The 12978-nt window shown below is 40.5% G+C and overlaps 1 protein-coding gene across 1 annotated transcript in view; it reads right to left on the bottom strand.

Annotated features, from left to right (window-relative positions):
• GAREM1 (GRB2 associated regulator of MAPK1 subtype 1) overlaps positions 1-12978 on the bottom strand; it is a 180346-nt gene that overhangs the window by 74925 nt on the left and 92443 nt on the right.

The raw sequence follows: 12978 nt of genomic DNA, 5'->3' as shown, positions 1-12978 counted from the left end.
AAAGCTGTGCACGTTGCTTTGGATTACATGGGAATAACTAGGTCCAAAGCAGCAGATATGAAATGGAACAGGGTTTATTTTAAAACTTTATCTGTAAGTCTATAACATTGACCTTAAGACTGAACTGTTCATGGTCCTCATAACTTCTCCATAAATGAGAAATCCATTAAATTGACCAGGATGGGAATATATGAAGTTAAAACACCCTCTTCAATTGTAACTGTGTTTCTAAATAATCTTTCTAAAGCTACCAGGTTTTTTAAATGTTTATTGCCCATAGTCCATCATCATTTGTTAAATAAAACATGTATTAAGGACACATGGACAAAGCCAAAGGTGGGTAGGATCAAGGGTGGGAAGTGGGGATGGCTCTGGTTGGGGGGAGTAGCCGGGGGAAAATGCAGACAACTGTACTTGAACAATAAAAAATGTGAAAAAAATAATTAGAAATCATTATGTACATACAGCACAATGGTTTCTAAGAACTAAGTAGTATTTTGAGACATGTGAGAATTCTGTACATTGTATAACATCTCCTACATATAAGTATTTTTTCCCACAAATAGGTAGATGCCACTGTTATTGGTAATGACCTAAAATTCAATAAAACAATATATTAAAATGAACATATTATAACATATATATAAAAATAAAACGAACATGTATTGAATTAGGGAATACTAAACTAATAAAAATTCAATTTATTAGACTAACAAATCTTACTGATTTCATCACCTGATAAACTTTTGGTCATTCTATATTTCCTTCATCGACAAATACAAATTGTATCAGGTGGGCTTTTAAATTATTACGCTGTTTAAAATGGATCCTTGATTTTGAAAAGGTAGCATAAAGTAATGAAAACAAGGCAAGCTTTTTAAACCAACCCTAAAACTTCAATGAGCTCTACAAGGACATTTGCTTGAGTCCAGGGAATGTGGAACACAGCATGAGAAATCTGAACATTCTTGGTCAACTGACATCATCATGACAGCTTTGGCACGGCTCCAAGTGTCTGAAGCAGACCGAGTCTTGTTTATGAAGTGGGAGAAAGAAACTTGGGCTTTCTGATTTCACCTTGGCAACAAGTAGAGATAGTTAAAAGAAAGGAGACACTTCTTATGTACAGTAACTGACAAGTTTCAGTGAAGAAATAGGGAGAGGAGGAGAAAAAACTATTTGAAAAGTTAAAAACTGCCCCCCTTCCTTTCAGAATGAGTCATTCAGAGTCTCTCTTCTCTCTAAATATACATACACATGGAGACATTAAAAAAGTCTATTTATGAAAGTCATATAACCACTTTACAGTTTGGAAAGTAAGAAATAAAATAACCCATAACAGCTCAACCTCAATAGAACTACTATTATAATATACTGATTAGGTGTTTTTGGTGATATTAGTACATCCCTGCTCCAATTCCTTTAAAAATAGAGTCAGGGTCTTTTAAGATATTAAATATGGACCTAAAGATTTAAATTAGATATAAGGAAAGATAAACATTTCTATTCACACTTGTGGATGTCAGCACTTCCACCTATACAAATGGTCCAGCTAACACTGATTCAAACTAAAGACTCCTTTTCTATAAGAAATCTGGAGACAGTTTTGAAATGCAGTTTTAAAAACAGCTTTACATGTCAGGTCAACTCATAGGTTATGGATCACTTTCTAAAGTCCATATCTGGATGTTTGTTCTTCATTGTTTAGCAAGCTATAAATGGAGGAGTTTTCATTTCTACTCTGTGTAGTAAAAAGATTATGTGAGTTATAAAAACATCGAAGTTCATAATGTAAAAACAAACTGAGTGATGGCCTTCTGGTTTCAAAATACACATAAAACCAACTGGTCAAGGTTTTACATTTCTGTTCCACATTAAGTTTTATGGCGTATCAGGAATGTAAAGCATGATGTTTTAATAAAATTGCCATTTATTAGGCAAGTTTCTCCTTTTTGATAAATGTACTATGTTTTTGAATGGTGTGCCTACTTTTAACTGGAAAGAGAGCAAACATTAGCAAAATAGTTTGTGAGAAAGTTCACACAAACATTTATCTGGGGACATGTATCTTAAATTAATTTCTTGGTCCTTTGGTTAAACTTCTGGTACTTCTGTCTTTTCAGCTGTTAACTTTTATGATTCACTGTTGAATTTCCTTACGTCATTAAAAAATGTTTAAAGTAATCAACAATGCTATTTTAGTGTAAGTAGAAAGTAGTTTTCATTCAACTGCATTAAACCAGAAAGGAATACCCATGTACTACATGAGATGTATCTGAGTGCCTTAGTCACATATCCTTTGAAATCACAATTATGTATTTACTTTCTCAGCTCTCCAATGGTTTTAAAAGGCTATTTTTAGAAGTATTACTCATTAACCTGACTCAAATTTATCAGTAGAGAGGACACGTGTAAAACTATGGATGCAAGTGAGAAAACAAGGGCCCGCACGACACAGGTTTTCACAGCTCAACCAAGTTCCCAAGTCCATACTTCACTTAGCGCAGTTTAAGCAAGAGGAATGTGGAGATAATTAGGTGTAAGGATGACCTTAAACGTTCAATGTCCCAGAAACCTGGTTAATAAATATATTCTAAGTAATATCTTGAAAAGCAAAACTGTGTTTCTAAAACAATATCTTCTCTCTCTTTTTTTTCCAGGCTTCTACTTGAGCAATAAAATATCACTAACACACAAAAAATAATGCCTGCTGTGACGTGATACCACAGTTTGTCTGCCCAACCACCCTACATTAAAATTCTCAGTGCATTCTTTGAAAGGATGGATTAAAATATTGGTTTCCATGCCATAAAAAAAATGTGTGTGAAAAGGAATCTCTCTTCAGTGTAGGTACACAGCTGTTGATATGTAGATTTATGGAATTAATGTATCTAAAATACATATTCTTCTGTGCAAATGCATGATGTCTAAAATGCTCAAATTTACATGGAACAGTAATATAAATTAAAATGACTCAAAAGTGTTCTGAGAGCTAAAAATTCCCAGTGTTAAGACAAAAACAACAACCTGTTCTTTCTTTCTCAATCCCAAAGCCCTTGGAGTAGCTGCAGGATACATCCTTATCAGGAAACAGGTAGGCACTAGGTTACAAACATACAGTACTCCAAAGTTTATCAGTCAGTGCTTCAAAACTTTAATATTTTCCCTAGAAAACAAGATTACAATCAGGGATTAGGTTGCCAGATCAGCACACAAAATCTTACTGAAAACATAGTAACACCGAGAGAGCGCCAAGAGTTCTGCGGTACACTGGGAAGCTGCACCCCAGGCCGCCCTCCACGGGCGCAGAAACCTCCACCCTGCTGCCAGCTGGGCTGTGAGTGGGAGTCCTGTCCCAACTGCGAGTCTGGAAGCCTTTCACTGCTAGTCACTGATGAAGGATTCAGGGGGCACGTTCCATGACATAGGGCTGAGGAGTGGCCTCTAAGGCAGCCATAGTTTCAGGAGACGAGGGACAGAACTGGGGGTGTGGGGGTGACAAGCTGCATGGGAACATTGGGGGGTGGGGTGGGAGGTAACGGGGTGGAGGTGAGCTGGCATGTAAAGTGGAAGTGGAAGGGACAGGGGAGGGGCCGGAGATAGGGGTAGGTTAGGGAAGGCTGGTGCAAGTCACAGTTTGCCTCCTGCCTCCTCTCTGTGGCTCTCCCTTCTCTTTCCCCAGGATCGGATTTAAAAGGTCAGACTTGTGAACATCCATGAGCATGAGGGAAGGCAAGAATCTTCATGGAAGAAGGACTGGAAGGATGGGGGTGGAAGAGAGAGAATTCCAGAATTTAAGAGAGTCTGGGGCCTACGGAAGAGGAAGGACCCTAGCAGGAGCCAGGGACAGAGGAGTTAGTTCCCAATTACCTCCCTTCTGGAGCTGCTTACGTGAAGTGGTATAAACTGAGAACACAAAGGTGCTTAGAATATAAAGAACAAAATAAAAGAGTTCAATTAATTTTGTTTATTCATAAGAGACCAACTCCTAATAAATCATTCAACTCTAAATTTCCAAACCCCAACTAGATCATTTGATGCTTTTGACAGATTGCTGAATGTTTAAGAGTCAGCTGCTATGGAAATAAAAGTTACACTGATTTTCTATTTAGAATGAGAACCCATATGAACATCTTTTTTTCCACTGGCTTTTATTCCATTAATGTTAAATTAGTATTGTCAAATGTTCCCATATAAAGTAATACACAAACAAGTTCTAAACAGATGCTAATGAAGTCAGAAGCATTATTTTTTTCAACAAATACCTTTTGAAAGCCAAGTGTGTGCAAGGTACTTTCTCAGTGGAGGAGCTACAGCAGTGTTGGGTCGGAAGAGTCCCAAATGCTACTTTTATTTCTTAATGACAATACTGCCACATAAAGGAGGGATCTCCTCGACTTTTGGCTGGCCTTTGAGCACCACTATTTATTTACATAATGGCTATTTCATTCGTGCACGGCCAACTTTCTGACCTTGGCCCAACTCTAAGACTTAAAAGAATTTGTCACACTTTGATAAGTTCTCAAGTAACTGGCATGTATTGAATTTCTTGCTTTGATTGCATCAGGATCTTCTTTCTAGGCTTTAACTTTGAAATTACATTAAGTTTTACATAAAGTTTACCAACAGATGAAGGATAATAAGGCAAAGGAAGGAGAAAATGGTTATTTAACCAACTTGGCTACATTGAAATCACACCACTTTTGGCCAGTGGATTCTAAGGTGCCTTCCTATTATGAAATGATTCCATGCTATTCTACCAATGTGCAAAAATGCTGGCCAAGGGAACCTGGATCTTTACGACTTAGAACTATTACAGGGCTGGAGACAAATTAACCTGGGGAAGTAGTGGAGCTTGTGAATGGAATAAAGGAGTGGGGGTGGCGGGGAGGAAGGGACTCTCAACAGGCAAGAAAACAAAGTTTTGTCCTTGGAAAGCTTACATAATCTTTTATTAATAAATTGATTAGGAATGAATGATTACAAATAAAAGATGTCCTATATGTTCTATGTAATGAAACTGATGAATAGCCAAAGGAGCCACAGGTGACATACATGATGTGTGAATCACCTTGAGAATCTAAACTGACAAATTCACTAGTGTATAAGGTTGCAGTGGGAATGAAAGAATAATTTAGTACTAGAGGCTGTGCCTTTTCTGCTCCATATTCCTGTGCTGCATCTCCTCTAATGAAATCTCTGTGAGTGGTGAAAATAGTATTTAACAACATAAGCAAAACAAAATTAGGGAAGGTTATGTGAGTTTCATGGATTTTGTGTACACTTCTAAATATTAATAGCTGTTTGAAAGTAGGAAAAAAATCATTAAACTATACAGAGTTGCCAAGTTTAAGATAACTGTATTACAGAAAACATTCTGTGTCAGTGCCTAAAGGACTCTCTGGTGCCCAGCACAGAGGCCAGTAAATAGGTCACATGACCAAGTGAATGTTAAGACAAAGGCGAGACAGCTATGGCTGGAAGAACTGTTTTCATTTCGTGTGGCCGAGTCCAAAATTAACGATAATTGCCACGGGCACTACCACCACTTGAAAACTTGTTTCTTTTGTATCTATAATACACATTTAAAACTTTGGTAACACATTGTTGCTAAGAGAGAAACAAGTCATAGTTCTCTCAGTCTCCTCCACAAAAGGAGGACTGACATTCTGATCATCCCAGGATGGCACAGAAGAGACCTCAGAGACAGCCGAGTCCAACTCCCTCCACTCACTGGTTAAACCTGGCCCAGAGAGGTTAAACGGTCTGCCTGAGGTCACACAGCAGAGAAGTACTTGGAATTCCAGTCCCATGACCTCCCTGCGGTGTTTCCCTAACTGTGTTTAAATGTTTTGTGAGAAACCCTAGGTCACAGGAGGGAGTGACAGGAAAAGCTACTGTATTTGCCTGATGATAAATTTACCACGGAGATCATTGTGTTAATGGACTCTGTTGAAATAAATTCCACAAACAAAATTGTTTTTATAGGCCGTTAAGAAAAACTGGGAGTCAGAGATGGAAGGAGAAAATTTTAAGAGAAATTAGTCTAAGGATCATTATTGATATTAAAGAGCACATGTCTAATTATGACATTTTAAACTTTCTGCAAAACTGTCCAGCAGTTACACAATTTTACAAATCTACATTTAATTCTTTAAAAAAAAAGTGATCAAGACAGGAACCTTTTGATGAAGAACAAAATGATGTCTCTTGGAATCATACCTTTGGATAAATAAAAGTTTCTTTTTTCTTTTAAACAAATTTTTGAAATTTTTAAAGATTTTATTTATTTACTTATTTATTTATTTATTTTTAGAGAGGGAAGGGAGCGGGGGGGGGGGGGGGGGGAGAGAAACATCAATGTGTGGTTGCTGGGGGTCATGGCCTGCAACCCAGGCATGTACCCTGAGTGGGAATCGAACCTGCCACACTGGTTTGCAGCCCGCGCTCAATCCACTGAGCTGTGCCAGCCAGGGCTGGATAAATAAAAGTTTCTTAGTTTGCATCTTTGGAATAGATAAATTTTAGATATGGCTAAATTTAAGATTATGGATACTTGACCTAGATTTTTGTTTATGATAATTAGTCAAACACTGTACTTTAAGAAATCAAGAACAGAGAGGACAGTGGTCAAAATTACCAGCTTTATCCTCACGTTTGTACTCACGTTTACACTAACATTTCAGTCACTAACAGTAGTCAGGGGGAACTTTCAACAAACATGCAAACACATTAGAATCCCTTATTTCATTTTTATCTTTTTAAATAATGACAATAAAAACTTATGGTTTTATCCTGACACTTATAAATACGGGGGAACAAAGGCCTTTTTCCCTAGTATCTTGCCATCCTTAGGTCTTTTAAATTCACAGGGAGGACATAGATGAGTGTGTTAACAGGTAAAAGAAGGATACTGTACAAAATGGAGGGTTTCTAAGCAAACAGAAATAATCAAAAGGCTATAAGCCGACCAAACTGAGTATGACTTAGGTCTGCTCACTCGCTGAAAAGGGACACACAGCACAGTGACCAGAAAACGCCCCCCGCACTCATTATTAGAGGACGCTTATTTTAGAAAATGAATACATCTGTAAGTGCTCTTCGTTGCTAGGAGCGACATCCTCACAACCACACTCTTCTCCCCGCATCAGGTCATGATTGCCTCTACACGGGCCTGGCCGCTTTGGAGAAGCACTTGCTCTTTCATTCAGGATTTCTAAGGAAAAGGCTCTCATCATAGGCAACTGAACATCTGGCTTCTTGGTTTGTTTTAAGGAGCAAAATGGGAAAAGAATGAATCACCACGAAGCAGGTCAGGTTAGCAAGATTTTCCTGTTTCAAAAAAAAGTTCTGGTCTCCAAAAACTCTTCCTTGAGAAAGTGAGTCATTGAAAATGCTCTGATAATTATATGTCAGGGGTTTTCAAGTATGTCGATGGGCCATCCACACCAATCTCCCATGTTTGCTTTCTAAACTTACATACAAGCTGTTTAACTTTCAAGTTCCACAAAGTGAAAGCACCCGGGAGGGAAAGGAGTGGGATTATTCAAGTTCCACTGCTGGGCTTTCCGAGTTTTCCCACCACAAAGACAATTCAATTTATTTTTTCTTGGCTCTTCTCTTTGATTCTTGGAATCAAAACACCCTTATTTTATCCCTTTCCTATTTCATGACCAGACAGTGTATTTATTACTCTGCTCTTCTGCCCACTTTTACTTGTTTAAATTCCTCAAATACAAAACGAGCTGACTGCTATTATCCTCACCACCATCGAAGAGAACTCACTGGATGTCAGACACCATACAAATGTCTTACATATGTCTTTCAGTCTTCAGTGTGGTAAACAGCATTATCTTGCCAATTTTATAAGAAGTGCAGGCTAGCTGAGCGAAGCCGTTTGGCCCAGGCCACATGGCTAGCGAAGGTAAAGCCAGGAGTTAAACCCGGGTTTATCTAACTGAGCCAAAAATCCCCCATAAGGTGTGAAAACTACCTTCTAGGAGAACCATCATTAAGATATTTGAAGATCTAAGACTTCTAGCTTTGCTATTTAAATCTCTCCTTCATGTATTAATAGTGACTTTCATAATTTAAAAATAAAAACCTCAGTGGAGTGTTTGGAGTGTTTGGTCCTGGCTGCCTCTGCTGTTCAACCCCACGCACGCCGCTCTCCTCCTTCCATTCCGAGCTCCAGGCACACAGACTCTCTCTGGATTCCTTCACACAAGGAGCTTGTTCTTGCTTCAAAGTCCCCTGCACACTCTGTTCCCTGTGCCAGCAACTCTTTTCCCTAACTCATTGTTCAGGTTTCAGCTCACAAGTCACTTCCTCAAAAAGGTTCTTCCTGAACTCAACCCAAATTAGCTCTCCCTTTCCAACTCAAGACACCTTGAACTTTTCACGCATGGCCTTTATCTCAATGTGTATCCGAATTAGTGTCTCTCCTCCCTGCACTGTGAGTGCCCTGGTGGCAGAGACTGACTTCACCTTGTTCAGCCCTGCCTGTCTGGTGTTGAGCATGTGACCTGAGGGACATCAAGGAGAGCCACTACAGACAGCGAAAAGGGAAGGCCTGCGAATGTTTCAGCAGCTTCGCCTAGCACTCCACTAACGCATGCCTGAGCTAATGTCACCAGCCACAGGAACTTTCACTCTGGCAAAACTTCGTTTATCCAAAATGTAAAAAAATTTCATTTAAGCCACAAGTCACAAATATTTCCTTATACTAAACACAGCTATCCATAGAATGCAGCAATTTTAACAAACAATTTCAATGAATAAATAATATACAACGATAAGTAACACCTTCTTTTCAGAAATACAGCGGAACATATACATCTAAATTGGTTGTGTCTTTCAAATGCAACAATCTGGGGCCTGCACGATGACCACCATGACACTGTCACTGCCCTGGACATCCCTAATGCTCCTCTTTGCTAACAGACTTTAAAACCAATTTACCAACCAAAGAGGAAAACCTGCCTCTTCACTTTAGGGTGACAAGCCATCATCCCTTAGTTGGCACTGTCTGCCCCAACCTTTCGTATACACATGACACATTCAGCCTAGCTCCTACCACTACATGTAAATGGCACCTGCCCCCACACATGTGGCAGAGTTTGACAGGTTCAGTGGGTCCATGGAGGAAGGGGACAGAGGAGACACTTTCAGAGAGCACGCCAGGTGCATGCTTCCCAAAGCTGGCCTTTGTAGTAATACAGGTGGGAAGCACAAACTGCCAAGGAGTGACCAGGCAGGGAATAAGAACTGCCTGCAGAGGGCGCTGCTCATTACAGGAGGTCAAGTGAGGCCAAGGTTCTTTCCTATTTCAGGGTCACCATACACTTCCTCCTCCAGAGGTGGTGGGGCAGACTTAAGCTTTCCTCTTCTCTGTGTCGGGCACTGATATTCTTTCCTGGGCAAACCACTTAACTCAGTACATAGTTTGGAATGAAAAGTGACCAGGGACCAGGGAGAGAGGGAGGGATAAATGAGTGGAGCACAAACTGAATCACCTCCCCCCGCCCCCAGCCAAATTCCTACGTTGAAACCTAATCCCCGTGGGGTGATATTGGGAAGTGGGATCTTTGGAAGGTGATTAGGCCATGAGGGTGGCGCCCTTGTGAATGGGGCTCCAGTGCCCTGATAAAAGAGTTCCTGAGAGCTCCCTTCCTTTTTTAGACATGAGGACACCGGGAGAAGATGGCCATCTGTGAGAAACAGGCTCTCGCCACACACCGAATCTGCTGATGCCTTGACCTTGGACTTGCCAACCTCCAGAACTGTGAAATAAATTTGTGTGGTTTATAAGTCTCCAGTCCATGGTATTCTGTAGTTGCCAAAATGGATTAAGGCAAACATCAAGAGTGAACCCTAATGTGAACTACGGACTCGGAGTGATAATGATGTCATTAAGTAGGTTCATCAATTGTAACAAATGCCAGTCAGGTGGGGATATTGGTAATGGGGAAGGCTGTGCATGTGCGAATGCAGGGAGTGTATGGAAAATCTCTTTACCTTCCATGTCGCTGCAAACTTCAAACTGCTCTAAAGAATAAAGTCTGTTTTTAAAAGAAAACTCCTTGTGTCAAATGTCTTCTTTAAAAAGACAAAAAAATCAACTAATAGGAAGCCAGAACAGTTTTCTGGGGTGGCATGTAATATATGACTTCCAAATGCCCTTGTGAGAAACAGCAGTTTACTCTAGCCCTCACGGCCATAAGCAATGTCTGGGTGGTGAAAACAAGAGGCCAGTAGAAGGTCAGGGTTAAAGGGAGTAAGAGCAACCACAGTCAGGCCAGAATCCAAAACAGTGTATCTATTAAAAGGGGTCTGGCTACATAATTCGCAGGGCCCAGTGCAAAACGAAAACGTGGGGCCTCTTGTTCCCAAATTATTAAGAATTTCAAAACAGCAGTGGCAGAGGATGAAACTTGGCGGGGGGCAGGGCAGGGGGCAGCTCTGTGACCACCTGGGGTGCAAGGCCGTGAGGCCAGACCTGGGAAGAACCAGAGAGCCATCCTCAAATTGCCTGGCTGTGCCCCGAGGTCACATCCCTCAGACACTGATAATGTTGTTTCAAAATGGCATGTGGCGGGTTTTGTAAAACTAAAACCAAAACCAAAACCAAAACCAAAACCAAACAAAAAACCTTTGCTTTCTGCTTTAATTTTTAACCAAAGTAACACATGCCCATAGTTTCAGTTTAAACAGTCAGATGGCACTAAGTGTCGCATAACAAGAAAAAGCAGCCCCTGCCCCGCACCTTCAGCCCTGCTTCCTGCTCCCCAGACTCGTCTGCATCATCTGATTTCCTGGCAGACAGGAAAGAGGCTTCTGTAACACCACCTACACTCATGCCACATTCGCCCAGTCCTCCCGGCTGGGTTCCATGACAGTGTGGTGATTATAATCAATAGTCAATGTTTATATATTAGTTCACAGTGGCGCCAAATGGATTACGTAACATTTCCTGTGCAACATTTCATCTTTTTCCCCTCAGGGTAAATGACTGCCTCACCTCTACAGTTGCTTTGTGTTTTTTAGGTAACTCTCACTAATTTTTGTGAATCCAGAACATAAAAACCCTCTCAATATGGTCAAACACATAAAGTAATGTATCAGGTCCCTGTTAACAACAACAACAAAAGATGCTGATGGTCACCTCCCTGCACTCCTTTCCTGGAGGAAAAGGAACCTGCCACTCAACACTGAGCCTCACGGAGATACTCTCTTATTTGTTTCTTTTCTTCCCTCTATTCCTCTCCTTTACAAAATTTACTTCCTCGGGAAGTTCCTCATCTTTAGCTATCCAATCATTCCACTGCATTTCTTTATTTTTGAAGTATGTTTAATTTTTAAAACAAGAGCTTGCTTCCTCTGCTTCTAACAAACAAATAAAACAAAACAAAACAAAAAACCCCTCTGTTTTTGTTTAATAAATATCTTCTACCCTCTGATGTCTTTCAGGCAATCAGAGAACTTTCCCTCTGATTTCTGGATGGCATTTCGGCCAAGATTCTTTTCCCTGGCGTGTGGTTTGCTCTGGACGCCCATGCTGCAGACGGTTCTCTCCGACCTGGTTGCCAGTTCTTATCTACGAGGGAGGCACTGACACTCAGGTGAATTTTGTGTGCGTGCATGGGCTTGATGACTCTGATATCTCTGAAGGGGGGATCAGCTGGGGAGCCTACTATTTCACTAGGGGACCCCCAAATGTTAACATCTATAGAACTTTTGGGGGGATCACTTTCCCAAAAAAGAATCTCCCACCTGGAAGAGTTACACCTGATGAGCTAACACCCCGAAGCCCAGTGGGGGACGGTTCTGGGGGGAATACTGAGTGTTCCGTCTTCCACAGAACTCCTGGTTTGGTACATGCTGACATGTCTTCCTTACTAGGGCTCCATTCTGTGGAAATTTGATAGATTCTGGGTGAAATTTCCATAATTTACTCCAGAGATTTGTTAATATCTTTCATCCTCTGTCTTCTTCTCTCCTCTTCCCTTTGTTCTTAATGGTCGGTCCCCACTTGTTCCTTCACTCCATTTCCCCAGGTCTGGGGAGAGAGCAAACACAAAGCCCTTGTGCTGATTCTGTACATCCGATCATTCTTCTGCCTTTGTTTCAGACTTTAAATAGAAACAGTTATTGCGGCAGCGTTTCCAGTTAGGTGGAACTGTATTTCCACTTAATACTCCTTTTAAAATACTATAACTCTCACAGATGACAGACTGCTGATTTTTACCTAATGGTTAGATCCTGCCACGCAACCGTAAGAAAAGGAAGCGCAGTCCTGTCGAGCGTTCTTAGGCAGATGAGCTTTCCTTCCTTCCTTCCCTGTGGTCACTGCCACCACCCTCATTGCCATACATGGGGACGTGTGCATACACAGACTGTCTGCTTCAGCCGTCACCGACAGACAATGCTGGAGACTGGCTCCTCACCTCCCCCTGCCTCCAACCACGTACACCTGACCTACTTTTGTTGGCATGAACCTAAGGACTCTTGCTGTTTTAGAACCAGTCAAGCACGGTGAGGAAGGCAAATCTACTGCAAAAAACATTCAAAACTAGGATAATATCACAAAATGGAATTGAAATATTTTGGATATTTGTTTCCTGTCAATGAAATTAAGAAGGAAGAATCAACTAAAATGTTACTTCTGAACAGTTGGATCTTACTAACTTTTAACAGTTGGATTAACCATGAATTCATTTGGGTGCACAGGCCAACTCTCTGTAAGCTGTAATTTTAGGGAGAAAATTCATTTCAAACAAAAATGTTTGGAAATTTGCCCCCACCACAAATAAAAAAGAAAGTGGAATGAAGACATTTTCTGCAAGTATTTATATCAGTATTTTATTATTTTCCAATATCCTGTATGTCAATTAATTTAGAAAACTTTGCAAACTGTTTTGACTTCCTAGTAGAGTTTATAAAATGTACAACTATGTTTACCTAAAATAAAATCAATAG

The sequence above is a fragment of the Phyllostomus discolor genome, chromosome 9 (genome assembly GCF_004126475.2).
Source record: "Phyllostomus discolor isolate MPI-MPIP mPhyDis1 chromosome 9, mPhyDis1.pri.v3, whole genome shotgun sequence".
In the NCBI taxonomy this organism is placed as follows: domain Eukaryota; kingdom Metazoa; phylum Chordata; class Mammalia; order Chiroptera; family Phyllostomidae; genus Phyllostomus; species Phyllostomus discolor.
Note: the sequence above shows the minus strand (reverse complement) of the source record. Positions and strands in the feature narration are given on the sequence as shown.